Below are 21,391 nucleotides of genomic sequence, written 5' to 3' on the forward strand. Positions count from 1 at the left end.
GCCTTTGCCGGCTTGGAAGGGTAGAAATCGTATCCGAGTTTCCCGTCAAGGGATCGAGCGTCATTGCCTCATCCAGACTGGCCAGTTCTGATGGTTCAGTTTAGCACTTCGGGGGGACGTGGACCTGACAGTGCGTCGGAGGCAGAGTCGTTTTTTCGAACAGTCACGACTAGAAGAGGCTCGAGCAATGGGAATACTTACGCATCCATGGCTTATCACCCAGAGGCTTACACAATTGCTCACTTATTAGCGGGGTAACAGGGGTGCTGTTTGTACCGAAGAGTAAAAGGTATGGGGTTACTCTTAGTGGGACGATGGGTAGTTGCTCTGCTGTCAGATTCCACTCTTTGAGGCCTCAGAGACTGCGTCAGCGTTTGAGACGAGAGCTGGTTTGAGTGGCTAGTCAGGAGTTCGTGATCAGCCACGACAACAAACAGCTTCCGCCCCCTGCTACTGCGAATATCTCTTGAGTCCGTTCTAGACGCTGGCCAGATGTGCTTTCCCAGATGTAGGCGCCCTGTAAATGGGCGATCCTCTGGACGGGCACAAGAGATATAGCTGGGTTCGATACGCTGTGCCCTTGCTACCTTTCGACTTGACACTCCCCGTTGATGGGGCGGGTCAGTACCTGGGGAACAAGCTGTGCGCCGCTTCCTTGGTCAAAGTTTCCAGCAAAAGACTTACGCATTTGAGCTTTAAACGTCTTAACCAGATGCTTGCCCTCTGCATTGGAAGCTAGAAGGAAAGGGACTGTGGCCAGATGCTCAGTGTTGTTACGATGACAGACGGCTTCGAAATGCGATGACGTGAACACCAGTCTGTGAGGCCATACCTCGATCGCAAAGATTGTAGGACTGATTTAATCGATTTTACGGTGTTTTGGGCGCTCAGTAGCGTGGTTAGCAGCCCCCGTACAAATTCCCAATTTTCCACTGTCCAGTCTCGGCATTTTCCAGAATGGTGGTGAAATAATCAGAACAACCAAACACCCAGTCCTTGGGCACAGAAACTCCTCCACGCCGGCCGGGAATCTAACCCGGCACCCCGTGATTCAGAGGCAGCCACGCTGACCAGTAGCCTCAGAGCTGCGGACAAAGATTGTAGGGTATCATGTGTGGTGCTTGAGGAAATCCGTGATAGAAATGGTACATTTGAGAGAGCGTTGAAAACTGACGATCACATAGCACCTTACAGTGGCCTCGAAAATTCAATTAGGCTTTCCCATGCTTGGTCTGGGCTGGCCGTGCTGATGGACCTCCTATTTTAGCGAGTAGGCTTGCCACATGTTCAGTTGTGGCATCAAAGCCTGGTGGTTACAACTAAACTTTCCCTACTTGAGAAGGCCCCCCGTGAAAACAAGTGATCATATGACGATGACATTTTATGGAAACATTTGTAAGCACATGCTGAGGAGCAATAACGAAAAACCATGTAAAGAAAGTTTTTTTTTATTTTCACGTGAAAGGATTACATTTGGTAATTGCCTACCCAGTTTACGTTCCCGGTTAAAACATTGCTCCTGTGACGACCATTTGCATTCACGACAATTTTTGGCGACATTGGCCGTCGGCCTCGTCCAGGTGCAGAATCACCAGTTCATTCGACCTTCAGAATCGTGTTCGTCAAACCTCGTGCGGAAAGAGGACCTGCCCATTTTCCTTCAATGTCTCGATACTCGCGAAGGGCAGCAGCACACTCTCTGTTTGACAAAACAGCTTTACGTAAAGCCGTGTTCAGATTGTCCAGCTCCAAGTTGACTGTCTGCAACCGTGTTGCACACTGATGCTTGGGTTTGAACCCAGAGTTACCGTACCAGTACCGGCGCCTGACGGCATGTCAGCAGCAAATGCTGCGGGAACGCACTTATGACACTTCTATCTGCTACTGTTATACCATAACCTTAAAGTAGGAGGCATTTCCTGAAACAAAACTATCTAGATAAAGCAATTACGGTATAAAGCAAGAGAGTAGTGTTACCCTCTGAGAGGAATTTTGTTATGTTGACCGTGTTGCACCTAACGGGAGTGGCTTATCGGAAATGAAAGTCAGAATTACGTTTATCTTTGAACAGTAACAAACAATATTTTTGCCTGTCTACAATGTCTAAAGAATAAAGAAAACGCTCGCCAGCCTAATTAGGCAAGAAAATGATTAACATTCTTGTTTAAGAAAATAGGTATGAGTAACTTCAGCGGACAAACACAACCTATATTTTGCAACACGCAAGTGCAACGAACTCTGTCACCTGCATATGTTCACGGTTAAGATTGGAAGCTGACAGAGCAGGACAGACTATTTGCATAAACATTACAGGTAACGGAACATACTATTACCTTCCGGGCTTATTCAAACCGAATAAGTTTTATAACATTACTATTAATATTCACTGCAGAATCATTAATTGGACATAGGTTCAGTATTATTGTTTAAACATTTTCCTAACTGACATAAAATTATAAATATAGTTCACTGCAAAATTATGAACTGGTCACAGGTTAAGTGTCTCTCAGCTGAATACTATTCTATTTAAAATGAAAGTTAAATGGAATTCACTAACAGGTTATTTCTCACTGTCTTTTGAATAAAGAAGTTATTGTTTTCATAAATAGTGGTAAAGGATGACCCGTGGATCTTATTATACTATTAATATGTACTTTCAATACCCAAGTGCAAGTATGAGTATTTAACTTTCCATAACTGCTGTTCACGACTTTTACTCTAGTGAGACACAATGTTGATAAATTTGCAAGAAACTGACTCACTTTTTAAATTTTACTGCAGGCAGCACTATGATCATTAACTAAGCAAAAATTTTTAAGCCTCAGTTTTAAGAACTTTTAATGTTTAAAAGAAAGAGCCAATTGTCTTTATTACCACAGTCTTCTACTTCCAAGTAAATGATTAAATAGGTGACTTTGAAACTTCACAAAACTACATTTACTGCCTCCCACAATTTCACTAAATCCACAGTAAATCTGAATATTCCCTTTTTACCAAAGATCAAACAACATAATGTAATTAACTATTTGACTTTGAGACTTTCATTTTTTACACTAACTAGGACACTCGGTAATCATGGTTCAAATGAAGAGGAACCTGAGGGGTGTTGTTATAGGGAAAAAATCAAGGTAGGTACATAAATTCAGTTCCAAGTTACCTTATATTTGTGCACACTAAAACATACAATATGCTGATCCTTCACTGTACATTATTATAGTATTCCGTTACAGTGATTACGCAATGTAATGGCAACTGCATGTTGGTAGATGGATTTGCAGGCAGAATTGCTGGACTCTGTCCCTTGTTGGTGGCCATGATGGATACCAGTTCCCGAATCGTTCCAGGTATTTATCCATCCATCCGACGCACTGAGTGGCAGAAAAAACCTCTCTCGGAACCAGCACAATATACAACTCTTACATGGGCAGTGCACAGTTTGGTAGCTCGTCTCCAACTGACTCTTGTTCCATCTTTTCTACCTAGGTCAACCACAATTTGCGCGCGCTTCTATGTTCCGTTCCCGAGGGGAACCACACAATCTCTTACACACAAGATAACTAAGAATTCTAAGTGAAGGTCAGCAGTTTACATAGCAGCAAACAATCATTTTAAACAAAACAGAACATTTGCACATACTGACATTTCTACAAAAGATTATTCGCACAGAAATTGCAATTATATACAGTAAGTTTTGTTCCCTCCAAATGGGACAAAGAATTTAAATGATAGATATACTACATAGCATAGAATCAAACCAAGAGATCAAATTTTTTTTTACAACGAAAGGAGTTTACTCTTTTGTGTTATCGATTCAATCAAACAAAATTCACAGGATCTCAACGATGTAACATTAAATAAAACAAAAGCAAAATAAATCAGTAGAGTATTAGAGCTATGGTGTTACACGCTGTCTCAACATAGTTCCTATAAAGTTAGGTATCTGTATGGTATGTATCTGATTCAAGTAGCAGAAGTTTGATTATAACCACCTCTGTACATGGTGCCGGTCTCAAGCCTCGATGCACGTCTTGACCTCATTTCGAAGTTTGGAATAACTGAATGATCTAGTGTCGGAGCAGGGGCGGGATAAAGACCTAGCATTTAGAGTCGTCAGTGGTCAATGGTGAATTGTGCGTGGCTCGTATTCCCACCATCGTGTATTTTACACCCAGTTTTTAACGTACTTCCTCCTCACTACGTTAATTTTGATTACTACTGTCACTGAGTTGCTGCTTTGCCTGACCGTGAGCGGGGTTAGCAGCACGTATCGATATACCCCCTCTCGTAGTATCTTTGCTCTAATGCTATGAATTCCCGGTTATTGTCTGTCGTAAGGCAGTTCGAGTTCGGGACGCGAGTTCGGGCTGCCAGTCAGTTGGAACGCGTGTGGAGCGCAGCCCGGACCGGTAAGTCAACGAGTTGCAACGCGGCACTAGTGCAGTCGTGTTGGAGCTGCAGAGAGATATGTGTCGACATGGCTCGCTCGGCCAGTGTCGCCACGCATGACTTGAGCCGGCATGTGTGTGTGTGTGTGTGTGTGTGTGTGTGTGTGTGTGTGTGTGTGTGCGTCCATCGACTCCTGCTTTGTCTTCGTTCGGGTTTAGTTACTGTTGGGTACCGTTCAAGTCTTCGTGCAACTGTTTGTCAGGTTGTGTGTGTAGTTGGCGTTTTTTTTCCACTGACTTCTATCTTACATGTTGTCGGCATTCTGAGTCGAGTCGGTTGGTTGCTGCGGACCACGGAAATTACCTCCGCGCTTTGCAGTCGGCTGGGTCCGCTGCCGGTCCCTGCGCAGTGTCGGAGCGTGTGTGGAGTTGTCCGATCGCTACGAGTTATGGTTTCAAGTACCCAAGCCACGTCCATTCGTGTTGTGGTGGTTCGTTTCGGTGGTTTACTGTTGGGGAGGTTTTCCTGTAAGCAACACTGAGTTTTTCTGTTGCAAAATTGAGCCGCCCTGCTGCGCAATCAACTATTTTGGTTGACTACAATTCTGGTGCACCAGTAGAATTTTTTGCCTTGTGGCCGTTAGTGTTCTGGTTACCAGCCCTGGACGATAACGTAATTTTTAGGCAGTGTCTTTTCCTCAACGGTTGTTGCTGCCCAACAGGGTACGTAGTTTTGGCAGCCCAGTTCACATACTCGTTTGGTTGGGGACAGTGATACTTGTAACTTTTTTGGGGCTTTGAGTTCTCGTGTACTCAGTCGCGGCAAGCAAGCGGTTGGTCGGTCGGCCCGTGACTGTCCCTTGGTTGGGTTCGGACGAATCGAGTGTAGCTGGGCTCACCGTCTGTCTTACCTAAGTGAAGGACGGCAGACCAGTCCTCTGGAGGCTCCAGAGTGCTGTTCCCTTAATTATTGTTTGGCAGTGTTCATGTTGTTGTAATTTATTTTCAAAGGGTTTTTGAGGCTTACTGTATTTTATATTTTCAATTGGGCAAAGTTAGTTGAAGGCTTTCAGCCCTGGAAATATGGTTCAAATGGTTCAAATGGCTCTGAGCACTATGGGACTCAACATCTTAGGTCATAAGTCCCCTAGAACGTAGAACTACTTAAACCTAACTAACCTAAGGACATCACACACACCCATGCCCGAGGCAGAATTCGAACCTGAGACCGTAGCAGCCCCGCGGTTCCGGACTGCAGCGCCAGAACCGCATGGCCACCGCGGCCGGCTCGGAAATATGTTCTCAGAGTTTCCTTCAAGTCCAAACATTATTGCCTTCTGCTATTGAAAGGTTATTGTAACTTCCTCTGAAAGATTTTGTAAGTTATTGTGGGCCTTCCGCCGTTCGTGCTGCAAAAGGAAATTTGTAAACTTAATATATTGTTTTACCGATTGTTGCAAAATATATATCTCCTTAATTTTCTAAATTTAAATTTGCGGCCTTCAGCCATCTTATTGTCTTGATTTATCTTTTTCTGTGCATCTTTAGGGCCACCAGTCCTTTTAACATCTTAAAACATTATGGTCTTCTGCCTTCAATAATCATCGTAGTATATCTGGAATTTTGAAGATTATTCCAGCGACCTTCAGCCGCTCCGCATGCTTATCTCATATACGTCGTATGTACACGATTTATCTTACTCGTAAATTTAACTGTGTATCATGTCTTTCCATAATTGAACTTATTCTAAAGCATCTGTTTGGAGGCCTTCAGCCGCGAAGCAAATGTAATTCTTTCAAAAGTGTATTTGTGAACTATATGATAATAAATGAATCCGACCTCAACTCCCTTGGCCCATTCGACAATTCTAATAACCTGTTAGTCCTGTGTGATTTAGCGGGCGTTTCAAATGTTAAGACACCGTCGCATCGCACAATAATTGCGAAAAGCTGTGTCTGCATGTTTTGGTAAGTTGTCCAGGCACCGTAACCGCACCACTGAGAAAACTAGACGCAGGACAAGCTCTGGGGCCAACGCTGTGGTCACCTTACATGCTATCAGTGAGATATCGTCGAGGGTATGTTTGACGTGCTTACAGAGCGTAAAGCAAACCATTTCCTGGCGATCGAACTGTGCGTCGCGGCCAGTGGGATGGCAGGAGGGCGGGTACAATTGAGTTTCGTAGTTACACCCGCTTAACACCAGTTGCCACCACTGCAGGCGCTGTGCTTTCTTCGGGAGCTTAGACCGATGCCCAAAAATCGGTATTAAGTGTTTGTGGTCGGTAAACCTGTGGAATTTGCTGACATACAAATACACATGGGAATATCTTGGCACCGTAAATAATTCCTTAATTGCCCTTCTCATCATAGGAAATGTTAACCTGCGTTTCCACCAATGTTTCTAAGTGTAGGTGACTGGTTTTTAAGAACTATAGGACAAATCTGCCCATATAGGACGTATGCGTCACGTTCGTCAACCATAGGCACGGGATATACGGTATTAGGCATCACATTATTTAGAGACAGTCCTTACGCCGTTGAAACGCTTGCTGACAACATGCCGACAACACACGGTTGATGACCTCTGGAACAGCTGATTGGCCTGGTGTCTTGGTTGCGGAATACACGTTGCATAGTAACTGATCTTGACAGGAAATGCTATAGTTGTCTGAGGGTGGCAACTGCTGGCATATTTAGTATTGCATCACCATGAACGATTGTGGATGCAATACCTTTGCTACTGATGTGCCCCAGGCACTTAAAAAATGGTTCAAATGGGTCTAAGTACTATGGGACTTAACATCTGAGGTCATCAGTCCCCTAAACTTTGAACTACTTAAACCTAACTAACCTAAGGACATCACACACATCCATGCCCGAGGCAGGATTCGAACCTGCGACCGTAGCAGCCGCGTGGTTCTTGACTGAAGCGCCTAGAACCGCTCGGCCAGGCACTTAAAAGGGGGACGGAGATACTCTTCTTCTTTAACGGACAACGTAAGCCATCTTCCAAGAAGCCGCTTGAAAACGGATTCAACGTTCCGACGTTGTTCCGCGTGTGTCGTTCCTGTTATGATATAATCCATATAGGTAACGCAATGTGTAATGCACTGAATTAGATGTTATACGTATTCTCGGATGATAGCAGGGCACCAACAACCTCAAATGGCAAAAATTATCTGGGATACTTGCTCCTCTTACTATAAAGGACAAACAGGACGTGCCTTCACTGCCAGATATGAACATTTCCTAAGAAAAAATGACACTAGCCCCCAAAATTGGTCTTTTGCCGTCCATCTTGTTATTACAGGTCATTCACCTAAAGCCATCTGCGACAGCAACATTTTGCACACCGAAAGAAAAGGGCGTAGACTAGGTATTCTAGAAGAATTAGAGATTTTCAAGCATTATGCTCGAAATGACAGCTTCATTCTTAACGAACAGCTACAGCTACGTAAGAAAACTTTTTTCAACGGTATAAAGCCGTTACTCGATATCTGACTTCGGGTCTCCTTGTGCACGTTGCCGAAATGTTATTTTCATTCTACGATAGTCCTATGGTTTTTCAGTTATCAAATGTTTCTTGGCTGCATTTCACGTCAATATTGCTTTCTACAAGTTGTCATTCAGTCTATCTACATATTCATAATGATGCTTTCGTGTTTTATCTTAGTGTTATAAGCTTTGATGTAGACAAAATATTATGTTGCATGCTGCTATCAAACAAAAATTACTTTCCATTATGTACCAAATACTGTTTATTTATAATCATTTCTGCCTGTATTTCAATGTGAAGTAGCCTAATTGTATCTACGGCTACTAGATGGCGTGCTGGAAGCGCGCGACCGCTACGGGCAGGTTCGACTCCTGCCTCTGGCATGGATGTGTGTGATGTCCTTAGGTTAGTTAGGTTTAATTAGTTCTAAGTTCTAGGGGACTTATGACCTCATATGTTAAGTCCCAGAGTGATCAGAGCCATTTGAACCATTTTTTTTTTTATGGCGCGCTCATTGCAGTGCCATGTTCACCTGGCAGCATTTGTTAACGCGGGCACCTCAGTCCGTTTTGCAATCTGCACCACGCAAGTAACGAGCAGCCGTTAGTGGCTCGCCATCACAGTTTTATCTCAAATTATCTTTGTAACTAATGCCCTTTTGGCATATTTGTTTTTTGTAAATAACATACTGGCAGTCTTTTACGATGATTTCGTATTTATACCCTATCATACGTTATTAATAATTCTGTGACAATGTTATAAAACAAAGACCATTCTTTGATTTAAATTCTGAGGAAGACACTCATAGCAGTGTTGAAACCAGGTTAATTTGTTAAAAATAGTCACCGAGGGCTGTTTTCCTTTCAATTGTTTCCAGCCAAATTGTTTTCTATTAAAAAAGGGTTTACATGATGCTGAAGTGGTTCAATTTAATTTAATGGTTCAACTGGCTCTAAGCCCTATGGGACTTAATATCTGAGGTTTACTTAAACCTAACTAACCTAAGGACATCTCACACACACGCATGCCCGAGGCAGGATTCGAACCTGCGACCGTAGCAGTCACGCGGTTCCGGACTGAAGTGCCTAGAACCGCACGGCCACTTCGGCCGGCGCGCTGAAGTGGTATCTTGAAGATTAACGTATTTAAGTCTCTGACGTGACGCCAGCGATCGGGACAACCATGAACATGGGTTGGACTTAGGGGCATAATACTGATTTAAATGAAAATAAATTTTTTAAATAACACGTTTTTTGATCAGACCAAAGAAGTATATGAGCGGTGCGCGGCTCGCTGCCATGCCGTTTATTGGTCTTCATCTTGTTTTTATCGTGCTGTCACCTCGTTTTCTTTTAATTAGATTTACCGGCGTCACTAAGTTGCTGATTTGCTCTCCAAAAATGGTTCAAATGGCTTTAAGCACTATGGGACTCAATATCTGAGGTCAACAGTCCCCTAGAACTTAGAACAACTTAAACCTAAGTAACCTAAGGACACCACACACATCCATGCCCGAGGCAAGATTCGAACCTGCGACCTTAGCAGTCACGCGGTTCAGGACTGAAGTGCCTAGAACCGCTCGGCCACCGCGGCCGGCATTTGCTCTCCACTGAGTGGCGGCAGCAGCAGCAGCAGCAGCAGCTCTTATCGGTAAATGCACTGTCGTACTATCTCTGGAGCGACCGTTAGTGTTTCGGTCGTCGTCTGTCGGGAGTTCAGGAGGAGACGGAGCGCCAGTGGGGTGCGGACTGCCAGTACTTCCCGAGCGCTCGCCCCACACCTGAGCTGTCCAATGGGTGGAGATTGGAGCGGGAACGACCGCCGTTTGGTTGTTCCGTTGGTCGTCTCATTAGACGACGTGTATTTCGTCTTTTGACCGTTTCTGGGCCTCGTCAGTTGGTCATCGTGCCGGACGTGGGTCGGCTCCTTCCTCGTACCGAGACGTCGTCGCCGATGGGCAAGAGTTACCTCTACATGGGTGGGTCCGAGCCAGTGTGCCCGAATCGCCATGTGTCTGAGTTCCGAACGGACATATAGTTGAGTCGGGTTGGACATGTAGTCAGCTCCTGACAGCCAAGACTCAAGAGTTACCTCTACATGGGTGGGTCCGAGCCAGTGTGCCCGAATCGCCATGTGTCTGAGTTCCGAACGGACATATAGTTGAGTCGGGTTGGACATGTAGTCAGCTCCTGACAGCCAAGACTCAAGAGTTACCTCTACATGGGTGGGTCCGAGCCAGTGTGCCCGAATCGCCATGTGTCTGAGTTCCGAACGGACATATAGTTGAGTCGGGTTGGACATGTAGTCAGCTAATGACAGCCAAGACTCAAGAGTTACCTCTACATGGGTGGGTCCGAGCCAGTGTGCCCGAATCGCCATGTGTCTGAGTTCCGAACGGACATATAGTTGAGTCGGGTTGGACATGTAGTCAGCTCCTGACAGCCAAGACTCAAGAGTTACCTCTACATGGGTGGGTCCGAGCCAGTGTGCCCGAATCGCCATGTCTGAGTTCCGAACGGACATATAGTTGAGTCGGGTTGGACATGTAGTCAGCTCCTGACAGCCAAGACTCAAGAGTTACCTCTACATGGGTGGGTCCGAGCCAGTGTGCCCGAATCGCCATGTGTCTGAGTTCCGAACGGACATATAGTTGAGTCGGGTTGGACATGTAGTCAGCTATTGACAGCCAAGACTCAAGAGTTACCTCTACATGGGTGGGTCCGAGCCAGTGTGCCCGAATCGCCATGTGTCTGAGTTCCGAACGGACATATAGTTGAGTCGGGTTGGACATGTAGTCAGCTCCTGACAGCCAAGACTCAAGAGTTACCTCTACATGGGTGGGTCCGAGCCAGTGTGCCCGAATCGCCATGTGTCTGAGTTCCGATCGGACATATAGTTGAGTCGGGTTGGACATGTAGTCAGCTCCTGACAGCCAAGACTCAAGAGTTACCTCTACATAGGTGGGTCCGAGCCAGTGTGCCCGAATCGCCATGTGTCTGAGTTCCGAACGGACATATAGTTGAGTCGGGTTGGACATGTAGTCAGCTCCTGACAGCCAAGACTCAAGAGTTACCTCTACATGGGTGGGTCCGAGCCAGTGTGCCCGAATCGCCATGTCTGAGTTCCGAACGGACATATAGTTGAGTCGGGTTGGACATGTAGTCAGCTTCTGACAGCCAAGACTCAAGAGTTACCTCTACATGGGTGGGTCCGAGCCAGTGTGCCCGAATCGCCATGTGTCTGAGTTCCGAACGGACATATAGTTGAGTCGGGTTGGACATGTAGTCAGCTCCTGACAGCCAAGACTCAAGAGTTACCTCTACATGGGTGGGTCCGAGCCAGTGTGCCCGAATCGCCATGTGTCTGAGTTCCGAACGGACATATAGTTGAGTCGGGTTGGACATGTAGTCAGCTCCTGACAGCCAAGACTCAAGAGTTACCTCTACATGGGTGGGTCCGAGCCAGTGTGCCCGAATCGCCATGTGTCTGAGTTCCGAACAGACATATAGTTGAGTCGGGTTGGACATGTAGTCAGCTCCTGACAGCCAAGACTCAAGAGTTACCTCTACATGGGTGGGTCCGAGCCAGTGTGCCCGAATCGCCATGTGTCTGAGTTCCGAACGGACATATAGTTGAGTCGGGTTGGACATGTAGTCAGCTCCTGACAGCCAAGACTCAAGAGTTACCTCTACATGGGTGGGTCCGAGCCAGTGTGCCCGAATCGCCATGTGTCTGAGTTCCGAACGGTCATATAGTTGAGTCGGGTTGGACATGTAGTCAGCTCCTGACAGCCAAGACTCAAGAGTTACCTCTACATGGGTGGGTCCGAGCCAGTGTGCCCGAATCGCCATGTGTCTGAGTTCCGAACGGACATATAGTTGAGTCGGGTTGGACATGTAGTCAGCTCCTGACAGCCAAGACTCAAGAGTTACCTCTACATGGGTGGGTCCGAGCCAGTGTGCCCGAATCGCCATGTGTCTGAGTTCCGAACGGACATATAGTTGAGTCGGGTTGGACATGTAGTCAGCTCCTGACAGCCAAGACTCAAGAGTTACCTCTACATGGGTGGGTCCGAGCCAGTGTGCCCGAATCGCCATGTGTCTGAGTTCCGAACGGACATATAGTTGAGTCGGGTTGGACATGTAGTCAGCTCCTGACAGCCAAGACTCAAGAGTTACCTCTACATGGGTGGGTCCGAGCCAGTGTGCCTGAATCGCCATGTGTCTGAGTTCCGAACGGACATATAGTTGAGTCGGGTTGGACATGTAGTCAGCTCCTGACAGCCAAGACTCAAGAGTTACCTCTACATGGGTGGGTCCGAGCCAGTGTGCCCGAATCGCCATGTGTCTGAGTTCTGAACGGACATATAGTTGAGTCGGGTTGGACATGTAGTCAGCTCCTGACAGCCAAGACTCAAGAGTTACCTCTACATGGGTGGGTCTGAGCCAGTGTGCCCGAATCGCCATGTCTGAGTTCCGAACGGACATATAGTTGAGTCGGGTTGGACATGTAGTCAGCTCCTGACAGCCAAGACTCAAGAGTTACCTCTACATGGGTGGGTCCGAGCCAGTGTGCCCGAATCGCCATGTGTCTGAGTTCCGAACGGACATATAGTTGAGTCGGGTTGGACATGTAGTCAGCTCCTGACAGCCAAGACTCAAGAGTTACCTCTACATGGGTGGGTCCGAGCCAGTGTGCCCGAATCGCCATGTGTCTGAGTTCCGAACGGACATATAGTTGAGTCGGGTTGGACATGTAGTCAGCTCCTGACAGCCAAGACTCAAGAGTTACCTCTACATGGGTGGGTCCGAGCCAGTGTGCCCGAATCGCCATGTGTCTGAGTTCCGAACGGACATATAGTTGAGTCGGGTTGGACATGTAGTCAGCTCCTGACAGCCAAGACTCAAGAGTTACCTCTACATGGGTGGGTCCGAGCCAGTGTGCCCGAATCGCCATGTGTCTGAGTTCCGAACAGACATATAGTTGAGTCGGGTTGGACATGTAGTCAGCTCCTGACAGCCAAGACTCAAGAGTTACCTCTACATGGGTGGGTCCGAGCCAGTGTGCCCGAATCGCCATGTGTCTGAGTTCCGAACGGACATATAGTTGAGTCGGGTTGGACATGTAGTCAGCTCCTGACAGCCAAGACTCAAGAGTTACCTCTACATGGGTGGGTCCGAGCCAGTGTGCCCGAATCGCCATGTGTCTGAGTTCCGAACGGTCATATAGTTGAGTCGGGTTGGACATGTAGTCAGCTCCTGACAGCCAAGACTCAAGAGTTACCTCTACATGGGTGGGTCCGAGCCAGTGTGCCCGAATCGCCATGTGTCTGAGTTCCGAACGGACATATAGTTGAGTCGGGTTGGACATGTAGTCAGCTCCTGACAGCCAAGACTCAAGAGTTACCTCTACATGGGTGGGTCCGAGCCAGTGTGCCCGAATCGCCATGTGTCTGAGTTCCGAACGGACATATAGTTGAGTCGGGTTGGACATGTAGTCAGCTCCTGACAGCCAAGACTCAAGAGTTACCTCTACATGGGTGGGTCCGAGCCAGTGTGCCCGAATCGCCATGTGTCTGAGTTCCGAACGGACATATAGTTGAGTCGGGTTGGACATGTAGTCAGCTCCTGACAGCCAAGACTCAAGAGTTACCTCTACATGGGTGGGTCCGAGCCAGTGTGCCTGAATCGCCATGTGTCTGAGTTCCGAACGGACATATAGTTGAGTCGGGTTGGACATGTAGTCAGCTCCTGACAGCCAAGACTCAAGAGTTACCTCTACATGGGTGGGTCCGAGCCAGTGTGCCCGAATCGCCATGTGTCTGAGTTCTGAACGGACATATAGTTGAGTCGGGTTGGACATGTAGTCAGCTCCTGACAGCCAAGACTCAAGAGTTACCTCTACATGGGTGGGTCTGAGCCAGTGTGCCCGAATCGCCATGTCTGAGTTCCGAACGGACATATAGTTGAGTCGGGTTATACATGTAGTCAGCTCCTGACAGCCAAGACTCAAGAGTTACCTCTACATGGGTGGGTCCGAGCCAGTGTGCCCGAATCGCCATGTGTCTGAGTTCCGAACGGACATATAGTTGAGTCGGGTTGGACATGTAGTCAGCTCCTGACAGCCAAGACTCAAGAGTTACCTCTACATGGGTGGGTCCGAGCCAGTGTGCCCGAATCGCCATGTGTCTGAGTTCCGAACGGACATATAGTTGAGTCGGGTTGGACATGTAGTCAGCTCCTGACAGCCAAGACTCAAGAGTTACCTCTACATGGGTGGGTCCGAGCCAGTGTGCCCGAATCGCCATGTGTCTGAGTTCCGAACGGACATATAGTTGAGTCGGGTTGGACATGTAGTCAGCTCCTGACAGCCAAGACTCAAGAGTTACCTCTACATGGGTGGGTCCGAGCCAGTGTGCCCGAATCGCCATGTGTCTGAGTTCCGAACGGACATATAGTTGAGTCGGGTTGGACATGTAGTCAGCTCCTGACAGCCAAGACTCAAGAGTTACCTCTACATGGGTGGGTCCGAGCCAGTGTGCCCGAATCGCCATGTGTCTGAGTTCCGAACGGACATATAGTTGAGTCGGGTTGGACATGTAGTCAGCTCCTGACAGCCAAGACTCAAGAGTTACCTCTACATGGGTGGGTCCGAGCCAGTGTGCCCGAATCGCCATGTGTCTGAGTTCCGAACAGACATATAGTTGAGTCGGGTTGGACATGTAGTCAGCTCCTGACAGCCAAGACTCAAGAGTTACCTCTACATGGGTGGGTCCGAGCCAGTGTGCCCGAATCGCCATGTGTCTGAGTTCCGAACGGACATATAGTTGAGTCGGGTTGGACATGTAGTCAGCTCCTGACAGCCAAGACTCAAGAGTTACCTCTACATGGGTGGGTCCGAGCCAGTGTGCCCGAATCGCCATGTGTCTGAGTTCCGAACGGTCATATAGTTGAGTCGGGTTGGACATGTAGTCAGCTCCTGACAGCCAAGACTCAAGAGTTACCTCTACATGGGTGGGTCCGAGCCAGTGTGCCCGAATCGCCATGTGTCTGAGTTCCGAACGGACATATAGTTGAGTCGGGTTGGACATGTAGTCAGCTCCTGACAGCCAAGACTCAAGAGTTACCTCTACATGGGTGGGTCCGAGCCAGTGTGCCCGAATCGCCATGTGTCTGAGTTCCGAACGGACATATAGTTGAGTCGGGTTGGACATGTAGTCAGCTCCTGACAGCCAAGACTCAAGAGTTACCTCTACATGGGTGGGTCCGAGCCAGTGTGCCCGAATCGCCATGTGTCTGAGTTCCGAACGGACATATAGTTGAGTCGGGTTGGACATGTAGTCAGCTCCTGACAGCCAAGACTCAAGAGTTACCTCTACATGGGTGGGTCCGAGCCAGTGTGCCTGAATCGCCATGTGTCTGAGTTCCGAACGGACATATAGTTGAGTCGGGTTGGACATGTAGTCAGCTCCTGACAGCCAAGACTCAAGAGTTACCTCTACATGGGTGGGTCCGAGCCAGTGTGCCCGAATCGCCATGTGTCTGAGTTCTGAACGGACATATAGTTGAGTCGGGTTGGACATGTAGTCAGCTCCTGACAGCCAAGACTCAAGAGTTACCTCTACATGGGTGGGTCTGAGCCAGTGTGCCCGAATCGCCATGTCTGAGTTCCGAACGGACATATAGTTGAGTCGGGTTGGACATGTAGTCAGCTCCTGACAGCCAAGACTCAAGAGTTACCTCTACATGGGTGGGTCCGAGCCAGTGTGCCCGAATCGCCATGTGTCTGAGTTCCGAACGGACATATAGTTGAGTCGGGTTGGACATGTAGTCAGCTCCTGACAGCCAAGACTCAAGAGTTACCTCTACATGGGTGGGTCCGAGCCAGTGTGCCCGAATCGCCATGTGTCTGAGTTCCGAACGGACATATAGTTGAGTCGGGTTGGACATGTAGTCAGCTCCTGACAGCCAAGACTCAAGAGTTACCTCTACATGGGTGGGTCCGAGCCAGTGTGCCCGAATCGCCATGTGTCTGAGTTCCGAACGGACATATAGTTGAGTCGGGTTGGACATGTAGTCAGCTCCTGACAGCCAAGACTCAAGAGTTACCTCTACATGGGTGGGTCCGAGCCAGTGTGCCCGAATCGCCATGTGTCTGAGTTCCGAACAGACATATAGTTGAGTCGGGTTGGACATGTAGTCAGCTCCTGACAGCCAAGACTCAAGAGTTACCTCTACATGGGTGGGTCCGAGCCAGTGTGCCCGAATCGCCATGTGTCTGAGTTCCGAACGGACATATAGTTGAGTCGGGTTGGACATGTAGTCAGCTCCTGACAGCCAAGACTCAAGAGTTACCTCTACATGGGTGGGTCCGAGCCAGTGTGCCCGAATCGCCATGTGTCTGAGTTCCGAACGGTCATATAGTTGAGTCGGGTTGGACATGTAGTCAGCTCCTGACAGCCAAGACTCAAGAGTTACCTCTACATGGGTGGGTCCGAGCCAGTGTGCCCGAATCGCCATGTGTCTGAGTTCCGAACGGACATATAGTTGAGTCGGGTTGGACATGTAGTCAGCTCCTGACAGCCAAGACTCAAGAGTTACCTCTACATGGGTGGGTCCGAGCCAGTGTGCCCGAATCGCCATGTGTCTGAGTTCCGAACGGACATATAGTTGAGTCGGGTTGGACATGTAGTCAGCTCCTGACAGCCAAGACTCAAGAGTTACCTCTACATGGGTGGGTCCGAGCCAGTGTGCCCGAATCGCCATGTGTCTGAGTTCCGAACGGACATATAGTTGAGTCGGGTTGGACATGTAGTCAGCTCCTGACAGCCAAGACTCAAGAGTTACCTCTACATGGGTGGGTCCGAGCCAGTGTGCCTGAATCGCCATGTGTCTGAGTTCCGAACGGACATATAGTTGAGTCGGGTTGGACATGTAGTCAGCTCCTGACAGCCAAGACTCAAGAGTTACCTCTACATGGGTGGGTCCGAGCCAGTGTGCCCGAATCGCCATGTGTCTGAGTTCTGAACGGACATATAGTTGAGTCGGGTTGGACATGTAGTCAGCTCCTGACAGCCAAGACTCAAGAGTTACCTCTACATGGGTGGGTCTGAGCCAGTGTGCCCGAATCGCCATGTCTGAGTTCCGAACGGACATATAGTTGAGTCGGGTTGGACATGTAGTCAGCTCCTGACAGCCAAGACTCAAGAGTTACCTCTACATGGGTGGGTCCGAGCCAGTGTGCCCGAATCGCCATGTGTCTGAGTTCCGAACGGACATATAGTTGAGTCGGGTTGGACATGTAGTCAGCTCCTGACAGCCAAGACTCAAGAGTTACCTCTACATGGGTGGGTCCGAGCCAGTGTGCCCGAATCGCCATGTGTCTGAGTTCCGAACGGACATATAGTTGAGTCGGGTTGGACATGTAGTCAGCTCCTGACAGCCAAGACTCAAGAGTTACCTCTACATGGGTGGGTCCGAGCCAGTGTGCCCGAATCGCCATGTGTCTGAGTTCCGAACGGACATATAGTTGAGTCGGGTTGGACATGTAGTCAGCTCCTGACAGCCAAGACTCAAGAGTTACCTCTACATGGGTGGGTCCGAGCCAGTGTGCCCGAATCGCCATGTGTCTGAGTTCCAAACGGACATATAGTTGAGTCGGGTTGGACATGTAGTCAGCTCCTGACAGCCAAGACTCAAGAGTTACCTCTACATGGGTGGGTCCGAGCCAGTGTGCCCGAATCGCCATGTCTGAGTTCCAAACGGACATATAGTTGAGTCGGGTTGGACATGTAGTCAGCTCCTGACAGCCAAGACTCAAGAGTTACCTCTACATGGGTGGGTCCGAGCCAGTGTGCCCGAATCGCCATGTGTCTGAGTTCCGAACGGACATATAGTTGAGTCGGGTTGGACATGTAGTCAGCTCCTGACAGCCAAGACTCAAGAGTTACCTCTACATGGGTGGGTCCGAGCCAGTGTGCCCGAATCGCCATGTCTGAGTTCCGAACGGACATGTAGTTGAGTCGGGTTGGACATGTAGTCAGCTCCTGACAGCCAAGACTCAAGAGTTACCTCTACATGGGTGGGTCCGAGCCAGTGTGCCCGAATCGCCATGTCTGAGTTCCGAAGGGACATATAGTTGAGTCGGGTTGGACATGTAGTCAGCTCCTGACAGCCAAGACTCAAGAGTTACCTCTACATGGGTGGGTCCGAGCCAGTGTGCCCGAATCGCCATGTCTGAGTTCCGAACGGACATATAGTTGACTCGGGTTGGACATGTAGTCAGCTCCTGACAGCCAAGACTCAAGAGTTACCTCTACATGGGTGGGTCCGAGCCAGTGTGCCCGAATCGCCATGTCTGAGTTCCGAACGGACATATAGTTGAGTCGGGTTGGACATGTAGTCAGCTCCTGACAGCCAAGACTCAAGAGTTACCTCTACATGGGTGGGTCCGAGCCAGTGTGCCCGAATCGCCATGTCTGAGTTCCGAACGGACATATAGTTGAGTCGGGTTGGACATGTAGTCAGCTCCTGACAGCCAAGACTCAAGAGTTACCTCTACATGGGTGGGTCCGAGCCAGTGTGCCCGAATCGCCATGTCTGAGTTCCGAACGGACATATAGTTGAGTCGGGTTGGACATGTAGTCAGCTCCTGACAGCCAAGACTCAAGAGTTACCTCTACATGGGTGGGTCCGAGCCAGTGTGCCCGAATCGCCATGTGTCTGAGTTCCAAACGGACATATAGCTGAGTCGGGTTGGACATGTAGTCAGCTCCTGACAGCCAAGACTCAAGAGTTACCTCTACATGGGTGGGTCCGAGCCAGTGTGCCCGAATCGCCATGTGTCTGAGTTCCAAACGGATATATAGTTGAGTCGGGTTGGACATGTAGTCAGCTCCTGACAGCCAAGACTCAAGAGTTACCTCTACATGGGTGGGTCCGAGCCAGTGTGCCCGAATCGCCATGTCAGAGTTCCGAACGGACATATAGTTGAGTCGGGTTGGACATGTAGTCAGCTCCTGACAGCCAAGACTCAAGAGTTACCTCTACATGGGTGGGTCCGAGCCAGTGTGCCCGAATCGCCATGTGTCTGAGTTCCGAACGGACATATAGTTGAGTCGGGTTGGACATGTAGTCAGCTCCTGACAGCCAAGACTCAAGAGTTACCTCTACATGGGTGGGTCTGAGCCAGTGTGCCCGAATCGCCATGTCTGAGTTCCGAACGGACATATAGTTGAGTCGGGTTGGACATGTAGTCAGCTCCTGACAGCCAAGACTCAAGAGTTACCTCTACATGGGTGGGTCCGAGCCAGTGTGCCCGAATCGCCATGTGTCTGAGTTCCGAACGGACATATAGTTGAGTCGGGTTGGACATGTAGTCAGCTCCTGACAGCCAAGACTCAAGAGTTACCTCTACATGGGTGGGTCCGAGCCAGTGTGCCCGAATCGCCATGTGTCTGAGTTCCGAACGGACATATAGTTGAGTCGGGTTGGACATGTAGTCAGCTCCTGACAGCCAAGACTCAAGAGTTACCTCTACATGGGTGGGTCCGAGCCAGTGTGCCCGAATCGCCATGTGTCTGAGTTTCGAACGGACATATAGTTGAGTCGGGTTGGACATGTAGTCAGCTCCTGACAGCCAAGACTCAAGAGTTACCTCTACATGGGTGGGTCCGAGCCAGTGTGCCCGAATCGCCATGTGTCTGAGTTCCAAACGGATATATAGTTGAGTCGGGTTGGACATGTAGTCAGCTCCTGACAGCCAAGACTCAAGAGTTACCTCTACATGGGTGGGTCCGAGCCAGTGTGCCCGAATCGCCATGTGTCTGAGTTCTGAACGGACATATAGTTGAGTCGGGTTGGACATGTAGTCAGCTCCTGACAGCCAAGACTCAAGAGTTACCTCTACATGGGTGGGTCCGAGCCAGTGTGCCCGAATCGCCATGTGTCTGAGTTCCGAACGGACATATAGTTGAGTCGGGTTGGACATGTAGTCAGCTCCTGACAGCCAAGACTCAAGAGTTACCTCTACATGGGTGGGTCCGAGCCAGTGTGCCCGAATCGCCATGTCTGAGTTCCGAACGGACATGTAGTTGAGTCGGTTTGGACATGTAGTCAGCTCCTGACAGCCAAGACTCAAGAGTTACCTCTACATGGGTGGGTCCGAGCCAGTGTGCCCGAATCGCCATGTCTGAGTTCCGAAGGGACATATAGTTGAGTCGGGTTGGACATGTAGTCAGCTCCTGACAGCCAAGACTCAAGAGTTACCTCTACATGGGTGGGTCCGAGCCAGTGTGCCCGAATCGCCATGTCTGAGTTCCGAACGGACATGTAGTTGAGTCGGGTTGGACATGTAGTCAGCTCCTGACAGCCAAGACTCAAGAGTTACCTCTACATGGGTGGGTCCGAGCCAGTGTGCCCGAATCGCCATGTCTGAGTTCCGAAGGGACATATAGTTGAGTCGGGTTGGACATGTAGTCAGCTCCTGACAGCCAAGACTCAAGAGTTACCTCTACATGGGTGGGTCCGAGCCAGTGTGCCCGAATCGCCATGTCTGAGTTCCGAACGGACATATAGTTGACTCGGGTTGGACATGTAGTCAGCTCCTGACAGCCAAGACTCAAGAGTTACCTCTACATGGGTGGGTCCGAGCCAGTGTGCCCGAATCGCCATGTCTGAGTTCCGAACGGACATATAGTTGAGTCGGGTTGGACATGTAGTCAGCTCCTGACAGCCAAGACTCAAGAGTTACCTCTACATGGGTGGGTCCGAGCCAGTGTGCCCGAATCGCCATGTCTGAGTTCCGAACGGACATATAGTTGAGTCGGGTTGGACATGTAGTCAGCTCCTGACAGCCAAGACTCAAGAGTTACCTCTACATGGGTGGGTCCGAGCCAGTGTGCCCGAATCGCCATGTCTGAGTTCCGAACGGACATATAGTTGAGTCGGGTTGGACATGTAGTCAGCTCCTGACAGCCAAGACTCAAGAGTTACCTCTACATGGGTGGGTCCGAGCCAGTGTGCCCGAATCGCCAAGTGTCTGAGTTCCGAACGGACATATAGCTGAGTCGGGTTGGACATGTAGTCAGCTCCTGACAGCCAAGACTCAAGAGTTACCTCTTCATGGGTGGGTCCGAGCCAGTGTGCCCGAATCGCCATGTGTCTGAGTTCCAAACGGACATATAGCTGAGTCGGGTTGGACATGTAGTCAGCTCCTGACAGCCAAGACTCAAGAGTTACCTCTACATGGGTGGGTCCGAGCCAGTGTGCCCGAATCGCCATGTGTCTGAGTTCCAAACGGATATATAGTTGAGTCGGGTTGGACATGTAGTCAGCTCCTGACAGCCAAGACTCAAGAGTTACCTCTACATGGGTGGGTCCGAGCCAGTGTGCCCGAATCGCCATGTCAGAGTTCCGAACGGACATATAGTTGAGTCGGGTTGGACATGTAGTCAGCTCCTGACAGCCAAGACTCAAGAGTTACCTCTACATGGGTGGGTCCGAGCCAGT

At 49.2% G+C, this 21,391-nt stretch overlaps 1 protein-coding gene across 1 annotated transcript in view; it reads left to right on the top strand.

The window, feature by feature from the left end:
• The window catches only part of LOC126267873 (dendritic arbor reduction protein 1-like), a 1,078,567-nt gene that overhangs the window by 95,236 nt on the left and 961,940 nt on the right, over positions 1 to 21,391 (top strand). The window lies entirely within an intron of this gene.

Source organism: Schistocerca gregaria, chromosome 4 (assembly GCF_023897955.1).
Source record: "Schistocerca gregaria isolate iqSchGreg1 chromosome 4, iqSchGreg1.2, whole genome shotgun sequence".
Taxonomy (NCBI): Eukaryota; Metazoa; Arthropoda; class Insecta; order Orthoptera; family Acrididae; genus Schistocerca; species Schistocerca gregaria.